Below are 12380 nucleotides of genomic sequence, written 5' to 3'. Positions count from 1 at the left end.
GGAGCGTGTTGGGACTTAGTATAGAAACGATTGAGCAAAATATATAAAATGTTTATAAAGCATATCCTCCTAATATTAATATAATGATTGAAGGGTACAGCATATTAGCCACAATTTGGGCAGTTTACATTTTGTAAGTTTTATGAAAATTCTCAAATTGTCTAATGTAATTCTGCCATGTTTCCATTTCGTGACAAAACATCCCATTTTAATTGCAGTGCAATCCATATTGAGCCTTTTATTTTAAATACCATTCTTTATTTCATACCAACCTATTGTTTTTTTATGTGTGAAGGTTTTTCTGTACTTAGTTAATAACAAAAACATAAAGATGTTGGAAAAGTTAAGTATATCTTAGTTTAACCAGACCACTGGGCTGATTAACAGCTCTCCTAGGGCTGGCCCGAAGGATTAGGCTTATTTTACGTGGCTAAGAACCCATTGGTTACCTAGCAACGGGACCTACAGCTTATTGTGGAATCCGAACCACATTATGACGAGAAATGAATTTCTATCACCAGAAATAAATTCCTCTAATTCTTCATTGGCCGGCTGGAGATTCGAACGCGGGCCCTGCAGAGTGCTATCCGAGAACGGTACCGACCAGTCCAACGAAGAACTGTAAAGATGTTGGAGGGCCAGGGATGACACCCTGCTGTGTACATCCCAGTACGCTAAATATGTTAGAAAAAGTATATCTTAGTTTAACCAGACCACTGAGCTGTTTAACAGCTCTCCTGGGGCTGGCCCGAAGGATTAGATTTATTTTTACGTGGCCAAGAACCAACTGGTTACCTAGCAACGGGACCTACAGCGTATTGTGGAATCCGAACCACATTATGACGAGAAATGAATTTCTGTCACCAGAAATAAATTCCTCTAATTCTTCATTGGCCACTCGGAGAGTCGAACGCTAGGCCAACAGCGTGCCAGCCGAAAGCTCTACCCACCCCTCCAATGAAGAACTTACTGTAGATATGTTAGCGATCCCTGGCTAGGATGCATCCTTATAATGTTTTGTATGTTTTATCGGTGTTGAGGTTAGGTCAGGTTGGAGGCTTCCATCAAACACACACAGACACACACACACACACACTAGGTTAAGTAAGACCAGTTGCACTACATTAGGTTAATTAAGTTTATTGGTGTCGTCACATCTTCGTTTGGGTATTGTTATGGAATGCACATATGATACATGTATGTTTACGGCTCCATATCTTGCGAATTATACATTTCCTCCCATTTTTGGTGGTGCAGCCCGCTAGGTTTTGCTCCACCCACGCCTAAAAAATCCATTTCCAAACTAGAGTCTTCCCATAATTCTTAGTTATAGGGGACCAAAGGAATACACAAGTATGATTGGATGACAGAGCAAAAACTTATGTATATCTTAGTTTTACCAGACCACTGAGCTGATTAACAGCTCTCCTAGGGCTGCCCTGAAGGATTAGACTTATTTTACGTGGCTTAGAACCAATTGGTCACCTAGCAACGGGACCTACAGCTTATTGTGGAATCCGAACAACATTATAGCAAGAAATGCATCTCTATCACCAGAAATAAATTCTTCTAATTCTTCATTAGCCGGCCGGAGACTCGAACTCGGGCCTAGCGAGTGCTAGCCCACAACTCTCACGAATCGCCCAACGAGGAACTATGACAGAGCAAAATTATATATATATACATATACAGTATATATATACATATACATATATATATGTGTATATATATACACATACATATACATATGTATATATACTGTATGTATATATATATGTATATATGATTGGCAGGTATAAATGTGTGTGCCCTGTTTTAGGGTGAGACTTCCAGCCATGTGTATGAATTGACAATTTTAGAATCGTTAATGATTAAACGGGGTCTGTCCACTCGTTAAACAGCCAAACCCTCTGCCAGCACCTGTACCTCTCTGGAGTCTTCCGTTTTCTCTTCAGTCATAACATTTGCCTCTGAATAGGTTGGTCCAACTCAGCTTACCTTTTATATTGTACAGATATGTATATATATATATATATATATATATATATATATATATATATATATATATATATATATATATATATATATATACACACACACACACACACCAGCACACAATTGAGGATTTTATAATCGCTTAAGACAAAAACAATTTATTCCCGACGTTTCGTAAACAGTCTTCATTACATTTTCGAGGGCTTAAAAACTAAATAGAAATTACAAAAGTGCTATAAAATTAAACTTAAAAATTAAGAGTTGCACCATGATTAAAAATTAAATTTTTTAGACGGAACAATTAAAAAGGACAGCTTAAAAACCAAAGCATAAAACCCTACAATCTTCTTCTTTTAACGTGCTTTTTCCCCATTTTGTATATATATATATATGCCTTCTTTGCAGGACTTGTGATTTGGCTTTGGGGTAGACCGTAGTCTCGATCGGCTGCCCTGCCTGACATCGCTATAGACCCGAGGGTATAACATGTATCATACCAGACCCAATCCCTTTATATTTTGGGTAGGTTGAGAGTTCGAGGCGTGTGAGACGTTTGTTATGTTTTTAGAAGATGTTGGAGTGGCTTTGTTTTGTATGTGTATTTAGTCTGTAACACCCATTTGCTTTTAAGCAAACCTATCCGTTGATTAATACATAATCCCGGGGTGTCTACACGGATAGCAAAAGTGTCTGCCTCCATCAGTCGGCTGCGGTTTGAACCCATTTTCTTCCTCTACAAAGTCCAGAACAATTGCTGCTGTAACTTAAAAAGTGCCATCAAAACTCATAAAATCCCTACAATATATATATATATATATATATATATATATATATATATATATATATATATATATATATATATATATATATATATATATATATATATATTGTATGGATTTTATGTTTTGGCTTTTAAGTTGTCATTTTAATTGTTCCTTCTAAAAAATCAATTTTTTAATCATGGTGCAACTCTTAATTTTTAAGTTTAATTTTATAGCATTTTTGTAATTTTTATTTAGTTTGTACAGCCCTCGAAAATGTAATGAAGACATTACGAAACGTCGGGAATAAATTGACCCTTTGTCTTAAGTCTTTATGTCCCCCTCCTCATTGATATATATATTTATATATAATGTATATATATAATATATACTCGTATATATATAGATATGCAACTTTCTGATTTCTTATCAAGTCATTTGGAGTGGGATTGCAAGCCCACCATCCTTTTTCCATGAACTCATAAGATATTGGTACCCACAATCAACTGGGTTGAACGTTTGAAGAGGAATCTGGGAATGAACTCGGGCCCAGCAATCATCAGCCAAACACTGTACCACTCAGCCACTGTATGCACTAACTCCTCCCCATGCACTGACTCCTCCCTATCTCCCAGGGGTTGTACTGTATTTATCGGTGAAATCTGTCAGACCTGAGTGGGACTTGAACTAGGGACCATTCAGTGGATGTGACCAGTGGTACCACTGAGCTACCGAGCATACTGTACATATGAATATGTTGTAATTTTTATGCATATTCTATGTATTCTCTTAGCTTATTTATTTGTTTGTTTATTTTATTTACTTTATTTTATTTTAATAATTTAATTTTTTTTTAATTTAATTTTTAAATTTTATTTTATTTTACTGTCTATTTCTGTATACAGTTGTGCAGAAAGTCTGTGCTGTTCGTTTCATCTGTATAAGATTACTGAGACATTGCTGTGGTCTCTCATATTTCACATTCTGAGTGTGTCTTGGCAGATTCCAAACCTATGTTTGCTTGCTTATTAATTTATTTAAATTTTCCTGATTTCAAATGCATCTCATGACTGACTGGTACCATTATGGTTGCCGTTCCTGCAACTCTGGCTTGTCAACACTCAATTTAGTTTTCAGGATGAAAGCAAGTATTTTTTTTAAAGTCGTAAGCCGTAAGTTCAGCAAATATGTGACTGTCGTCACATATTTGCACAAAATGGGTGCAGTAGTTGTCCCCGAAAGCAAACCGATCAGGAACCGTAGGACCACCTCATAATTAAAACCAAAACGATGATGATTAGGCCTATACAATAACAAAACATCTAAATGAAAAATATTAAATCCTACCTATAAGCAGAAGGACTTTAGTAATACGTAGGCCCAGAAACGTGCCCGGTATATTAATTCAATAGAAAGTTGATGGAACTTTCAACAAACTTCGAGCAGTCTGCAACAAATGGTTAGGAGTCACAATGAGGCGCGAAATCCAATAAAAGGACGAGAAAAAGTGCAAAATGATAAAACATTAACTTAGAACCAGTCAATTAATGAGTGCAATGCTGAACTTACGACTTTAAAAAAAATATTAAGCAAATATTTTTTTAAAGTCGTAAGTTCAGCCTTGCATTCATTAATTGACTGGTTCCAAGTTAATGTTTTGTCATTTTGCACTCTTTCTCGTCCTTTACTGAATTTCGCGCCTCGTTGTGACTCCTAGCCATTTGTTGCAGACTGCTCGAAGTTTTTTGAAAGTTGCTTCAACTCTTCTGTTCAATTAATATACCAGGCACGTTTTCGGGCCTACGTATTACTCTGGTCCTTCTGCTTATAAGCAGAATTTATTTTTATTTTTCATGTAGATGTTTTGTTGTTGTGTGGACCTAATCATCATCGTTATGGTTTTAATTTTGAGGTGGTCCTACGGTTCCTGATCTGTTTACTTTCGGGGTCAACTACCGCACCCATTTGTGCGAATTTGTGACGACAGTCTTCTGACCTCAGCAGGAAGGGTGCTTGCTGATTCTAAACAGTAGCCATTTCGATGCAAAAGTGGAGGTCATTCCCAGGTCATTCCCAATCGTCATGATCGTAGTTTTATTGCCATGCCAATATAACTTTCTCCTTTTTCGTGGGCCAAACGTTGTTGCTGGGAACTGATAAGTGGCGCCGTGGGGCCACCATTTTGGAGACCGCAATACAACCCTCCATAATGTTATTACAGGCTGCTCATAGGAGCACGGGGGAGGGGGCCCCTGCTGGCATACGGCCAAGTTAATCTTACGATAAAACGAATGCTCTTGTTTTTTGCAGGCTGGGAGTTGTTGGTGTGTTGTAGCCAGTTTTTTTTGTTTGTTACTTGTGCTGGTCGATTGTTGCTGGCACCAGACATCGAAGGGTTGTTGACAGTAGGCCTACACCAACACCCCGCCCCCCCGGTCATTTGTCCTGCTATTTTTTTTTTTTTGCTAATTTTTTTTACAGTGTTTTGCAGTGTATGAAGAGAATTTTGAGAAAATAATAATAATAATAATAATGGAAAGAAACCACAAGATTCTTGTGTATAACTTGTTTACTGGTAAATATTTACATATGTAAATATTTACCAGTAAACAAGTTATACACAAGAATCTTGTGGGTTTCTCTTTCCATCTTCAGAAGAAAACTGAAAAGTTTTTGTTTGGTTAATAATAATAATAATAATAATAATAATAATAATAATAATAATAATAAATAATAATAATACATATTCACAGCCAGGATGGGTAAGGGTTGCAGCCTCAGCCCAAAAAGTTGCCTTCAGTCACTCTTCAGGAGAAAAGGTTAATAATAATAATAATAATAATAATAATAATAATAATAATAATAATAATAATAATAATATTCACAGCCAGGATGGGTAAGGGTTGCAGCCTCAGCCCAAAAAGTTGCCTTCAGTCACTCTTTAGGTGACAGGGTTAATAATAATAATAATAATAATAATAATTAATGGAACTTTGTAAAGGCTTCTGTGTAATCGTGTATGGACACGATTGAGATTTAAGTTTCTCTCTCTCTCTCTCGACGAATTCATAATAATAATAATAATTAATGAAACTTGTAAAGACTTACCAGTAATCGCGTAGAGAAGAGATTGAGAGAGAAATTCTCTCTCTCTCTCTCTCTCTCTCTCTCTCTCTCTCTCTCTCTCTCTCTCTCTCTCTCTCTCTCTCTCACGATAGACGATTTGACATAAGAGATGAAATCAAGATAAAGATAGGTAAACGAAATAGATCGGTTCTCTTCAAGTTACCTGAGTTTGCCCCATGGGCGCTGGGGTATGACTCAGGCTGGTCAGGGATTTCTCGGAGGGCATGGAGTGGGCATTGAGGGGCGGCCCGGGCATGAAGGAGATAGATCCGAGTTGAAAGTTAGGTATAAAAAAAAAAGATTATAATGGGCAAAATTAACCTTGGTGGATTTAGGAATATATACACGTAAAGTTATTGTGTTGTAATGTGTTTATATATATATATATATATATATATATATTATAAATATATAGTATATGTATATATATGACTAAATTTCAATTACATAATGCAATGATTAGCTTAAGAAATAGGCCAAACTTTTTCCCCCAAGCCCTATCTCCCCTCCCTCCCTTGCGGATCGAACTCGAGGTCTACGCTGGTTCTAGTATCAGACAGACCACCCAAAGAAAATTGGATGGAAATTAATCAAAGTCTTTAGTTGGACTTTTAAGACTTGAAAACTAAAGTTAAAACTCAAAAATTGGACATTTTTGCAAAAAAGTATTTTGGCTAAATTATATTAAATAGCAGTATGCCAGGTATGTTATTAACCTGCCCATTAACCGCCTAATAACATGTTGATAACTCATCAAATATTCCTCTCGTTTAAGGAAGAATAATATCGTATTTTTCATAGCAGAATTTAGACAATATCCAAGAACATAGTACATCCTAACAAGAATCCCAACCGTACGTTTATCCATTCCAAAATTAGGAGTAAGAAGAAGAAAAGAAACGAGGAAAAAATAAAGAAAGAAAATAAGTCTTGAATATGATTGGCAAAACCCCAAATCAGACAATATCCACCTGTCATAGTTTCCCCTCCCATCGGGTCTTAACACAAATATTCCGTTTTCTATCACTTAAAACGGCTCGAGGCTTCTCACGAAGTGGCCGAATCTTCCTCATGCAATGCATCTCTCTCTCTCTCTCTCTCTCTCTCTCTCTCTCTCTCTCTCTCTCTCTCTTATGCAAATGAGCGTTAATTGTCATTCATTAAGCCGCTGTTTGCTTTAGTGCAATGAAAGAATCCGGCGCGAATCTAAGGCTGCGGTTGCAGACAACGGCTTAAATGGGCTAGGGTGGAAGGAATGCTTAGAAGGGGGATGGACATAATCAGAGAGAGAGAGAGAGAGAGATCGGTGATTGATACCCAGTGCGGGAGACGATTAACTGTTATAACAATACTATTCCTTATTGTACTAGGTCTAGTTTCGTCTCTGTTTCTGCTCGAGAGAAAAACGTTCTCGCCAAAGAGGGCGAAGAGAGAGAGAGAGAGAGAAGGGAGGAGGGTGATTGACCTGTGCATGCGATGGTATATCAAGTTAAAGCAAACACGGCCTGTAATCCTGGGCTAGTGTTTACCCGGCTGACTTGTGGTGCAGGTTTATACGGCCCCCGTGGGTGTGGAGGGGCGGGGGATCGTAGGGGAAGAATGCACGAGAGGAAATTCATTCTATGTAAAGCTTTTTTTTTTTTTTTATTTCTTGTTTTCCTAGTTTTCTCATTTTTCTTTTTCTGTTCGGTATTTGTGGCTGTTCTTTCTTTTTTTATCTTTTACATTTTGTTGCGATAGTCTTTTCAAAATGATTAACTTTTGTTTATAAGTTTTAAGTAATTTTTGTTAATTTTCTGTTTTTTTCGGTATTTGTCTTTTTGTAAACAGTTTACTTAAGCCAGTCGACGAGTGGAAACACGCACACGTACAAGTACACCCACGTACACACGCACGCACACGTACAAGTACACGCACGTACACACGCACGCAGGCGCAGGCGCACCGGAGGACGTGGTGGATTGGAGACGAGACTTGGTGCTCCCAAGTTGTCTGACGTAAGAGGAGGGTGTTGTTCGGTAATGGTCAACATCCATCTATCTTAACAAGCTCGCTCTCTCTCTCTCTCTCTCTCTCTCTCTCTCTCTCTCTCTCTCTCTCTCTCTCTCTCTCTCCACCACCACCATTATTGTTATTATTGTTATTACAATACTATGAAAGTCACCTGGAGCATGGGTCTAGACCACTCGCAGTGGCACAAAGAATTTAAAAGCCATTGATATAATAATGGATAACTAAGTTGGCTACTACCACTTTTTGTATTTCCCTTTCTGTGCCATATTTGTTTCCTAATTGGTTAATTTGCCTTTTGGGAATGGACGAAGTGAAGACGGTGATTATGTTGTTCTTTTCCTGCCGGCTACTGTTGCCGTGTGTGTGTGTGTGTGTGTGTGTGTGCACAGAGTGCGTACGCGCGCGCGCGCACACACACACGCGCATGCATATGTGTGTGTGTGCCCAGATAAAAGAAGCGACTTTTGATATGAAGGCTAACTGCATCTTAACTCGTTAAAAAAAATCCAGGTGTTATAGGAACCTGCACCAGATCTTACCGATTTGTTGCAAGGGGTAACAAGCGAGAGAGAGAGAGAGAGATAGAAAGAATATCCTTTCTTTTCCATACCCTCTTCCCCCACCCCTCTGTCATCTAGACCAGAAAAGGGACTTCTCAGTTACATCCTGTGGATGGACAGGTGCACACCCTCAATTATCTCTCTCTCTCTCTCTCTCTCTCTCTCTCTCTCTCTCTCTCTCTGGGAGAGAATGCATAGACTGGAGTAACTACAGAAGCTTGACAGACTCAAAGTAGGCCTATGCATAAAGGGATGAAATAGCTTTGGACGGAGAAAGGTTTAATGGGATTAATTATACTGAATCTTTTTTTTTTATTTAGGAGCGGTGATAATACAGTTCTGGAAATAAGAGAAAGGCTAACAGAGCTGGAAAAAAAAAAGGACAGTGAAGCAATGGGCGGGCAGGATAAGATTCGGAAATCAAATACATTGAAGATTTGCTTTGAAAAGTGAGGTCATATACATTAGCCTAGTAGGATCTGTATTGTATGCGTATGTGAGCCATGGCATGATAGTAGAAAACATAATATTGGAAGCCAGATGGTAGGATGAATTTAAAATGGTACCAACAATACTATAAGGGAAATTATGGAAGATTCCACATGTAGATAAGGTAATGGTGAAAGGGACTTGGAGGTGGTTTGGACATCTTCGCACAACCCCTGGAAGAAGAGTACGAGATATTGTCAGCTGGGTTCCTGTGGGCACCAGGAATTAGGAAGACCTGGACCTACTTGAAAGAGAACTGTGAGAAGGGAGGCTGGCGTTAAGTGGAGATTTGTGGTAGATAAAGTACAGGAGAGATTTAACCATATACTTTACATTATACACACACAAACATATATATACATGTATATATAGGTCATTAGTATATTCTGAGCGGTCTGTCTTTACATACGAATGCTCACAGCAGAAGTAAAAGTAAAGAAAAGATATTTAGGCCTATACATACAATAATATATAGGCCTATATATAAAAAAATATCTAGGCCTATATATACAAAAATATATAGACCTATAATAATATCTAGGTCCATATATACAAAAAATATCTAGACCTGTACATACAAAAAATATATAGGCCTATATATACAATTACATAGGCTTATAATATAAACAATGTTTTATCATTAATAAAATCTTATATAACCTAATAATAAACTTGTGTTATCTGATACTAATTTCTTCTTCACTATTTTTTATTGCAGGTGAGTTTTTCGATCTAGTGTTCAATTTTAAGCAGGTGTCTGATTTGAAAGTAACAGGTGAGTCTTTGTGTCATTTTTATGTTAGTAGAGTTTTTTTCACGTATGCTAATATTTTTTTGTATGGTGTATGGTACACAGATTTTTATTTTAATTTGTGGGTATATATATATATATATATATATATATATATATATATATATATATATATATATATATATATATATATATATATATATATATATATATATATATATAATTCAATTCAATCGGTATTTTCATTCTGTTCACGTGCCTCCATTTTCTCTTTCCTCAAATAAGCAGTTTTCGAGCGCTTTTATAAAAAAAAAAATATATACATGTAAGTGTGTGGTCGAACATTTACCCGTGAACTGTAACACCGTAACTGTGTTCTTGTCCGTCACGCTGTCGGTAACGGTGTGACCTGGCGTCATAGTACACAGTATGAGTCTCTGGCGATCTGTATTGATTTCAGTGTTCATTTTTAAAATTCATTTTGCTTGGAATTGCCTTATTTTTATTGATTCTTTTTCAGTAACAAGAACAATTCCTTGTCTTTCAGTCACAGACATTTCATCTCGGTGTTTCTTCTTCATATTTTTATTTTTGCAGTGCTCATTCGGTCCTAAGTGGCTGTTTCATTGGCGAAAACCTCATATTTTGGCGAAAATTATCTCAAATTTGCTAGTTTTTTACTTTTGTATACCTTAAAACCCTTACTGTTCGTGCATTCATGTACGACATGGGTTCTGTAGGAACGGAATCAATTCTTGGTAACAAAACCATTTTGAGGTTGCAGAACTCTCTCACAACATTATAGATGCAAATAGATTTTGGCTCTATTCAATCATTTCCATGCCTACATCAAACTTCGTGTTTAGCTGTGATTCCATCTCTTCAACCAGCTGCTTGCGAGTCCATCTACATTATTATAACCGTAAAACACAATTGTATTCCCACGTTACCTGTCACGACAGATGTAAACAACGTCAATATCAGTTCTGTCGCCACCCAAAGCTTTTCTTTCCTTAGCCAGCCTTCGTTCGATGCTGATTAACATCAGTGGAATTTCTCGGTCGGTAAAGGTCACCCCAGGTGATCTTTGATTTGGCCTCCCTAAAACTTTCGAGCGTACAGGCTTAAGAAAAAAAGATCGGTACTTTCTCAGACACTTGTTGTTGTATTACACAGTCTCTCTCTCTCTCTCTCTCTCTCTCTCTCTCTCTCTCTCTCTCTCTCTCTCTCTCTTACACACACACACACACAAACGCGCACACAACACAATCTCTAACACAGTATGCATTGTTCTAGACCAATATTTTAGTCACTGTTAGATGCAGAGTAATAGATGGCCAACATACGCAGTTCTCTCTCTCTCTCTCTCTCTCTCTCTCTCTCTCTCTCTCTCTCTCTCTCTCTCTCTCGAATATATTAGTACACGCCTGTGTATTAGTTCTCACAACGCATATTCATGCGTAACGTGAACGCATTTGCGCATGCTCACACAAAGGAATGCGTGTATTTCGCCCATTTGTAAAGTGATTTGTAACTTGATTAAGGGACTGTGGGTTCCTGGGGAGGGGTGGGGGGAGTACAGGTGCGGTCCTGACAGGTAGGGGGTCTACAAGGATTTTGGGGATAGACCTAATGTTTGTTCCTTGCAATTATCTGGCCTCCTCATCTTAAGAACGTCCATCCTCTTCCTGTTATTGTGGGGAGAGAGAGAGAGAGAGAGAGAGTTGTATTTGTTTGCCAGCCTTTACTTTGTATTTAAGAGTCAGATATTAGTTTGGAACAACCCGTATTGTGAGATAGAGACTGTGTTGAGTGTATGTGTGTGTGTGTGTGTGTGTGTGTGTGTGAGAGAGAGAGAGAGAGAGAGAGAGAGAGAGAGAGAGAGAGACCCCGACCCAAACCGGGCCGATTACCCAAATGCCAATATCAGTTATCATGATTTTCTATCTGAGAATGATACCTTCTTAGGGGGTATTTGTGTGGAAGAGGGTGGGTGGAGGGGTGTTTAAGGACGAACCCCCCCCCCCGGCGTCCCCTCCCCCCTCGACTGTCTGTCTGTCTGCTCGAGGGGGACCTGTCTGTTGTAAATTCTCGGCTTGTTTGAGCAGTACCCCGAGTTTTTTATATATATTTTTTAATGTTTTCGTTGTATTTTCTCAATAAATATATCTGCTTTTTTCGTAATGTTTTCGTAAATGTTGATGCTTCACCCGGCAATATATTTTTACGGTATTTAGGGGAGTGCATTTTCTAGAAGTTTTATTTTCGATAAATACATTTTTTTTACTGTTTTATCATTTTTATGGGGGATTTGATTCCATATTAAACCATTTTAATAATTCAGGATATGTCTTGATTTTTTTTTTTTTTCAAGAGAAATTGGCTGAAATGTTTTTTTTAATATTTCAGTATTTTAAGTCAGCGAGAAATTAGTGATGATTTTTTTTATTAACTTTAAGATACGTTTCAATACAAAAAAGTTTTGAAAATTTTCTAGAAATATTTAACTAGTATTTTAAACCTTCGAATGAGCCATTAAAATATCTAGAATCCATCTAAATGCTTGATAACTGCAAAATATACTTATAAACAGGGCCAGAAATACTTTCGAGAAAAGTAATTCCGTTAGAATCTTCTCTAACCACTTTTCTATGCCAGTTTTCAGATAAAAATACAAAGTAATTG

At 37.4% G+C, this 12380-nt stretch overlaps 1 long non-coding RNA gene across 1 annotated transcript in view; it reads left to right on the top strand.

The window, feature by feature from the left end:
* The window catches only part of LOC136855074 (uncharacterized), a 130251-nt gene that overhangs the window by 6187 nt on the left and 111684 nt on the right, over positions 1–12380 (top strand). The window lies entirely within an intron of this gene.

Source organism: Macrobrachium rosenbergii, chromosome 30, assembly GCF_040412425.1.
Source record: "Macrobrachium rosenbergii isolate ZJJX-2024 chromosome 30, ASM4041242v1, whole genome shotgun sequence".
Classification (NCBI taxonomy): Eukaryota; Metazoa; Arthropoda; class Malacostraca; order Decapoda; family Palaemonidae; genus Macrobrachium; species Macrobrachium rosenbergii.
Note: the sequence above shows the minus strand (reverse complement) of the source record. Positions and strands in the feature narration are given on the sequence as shown.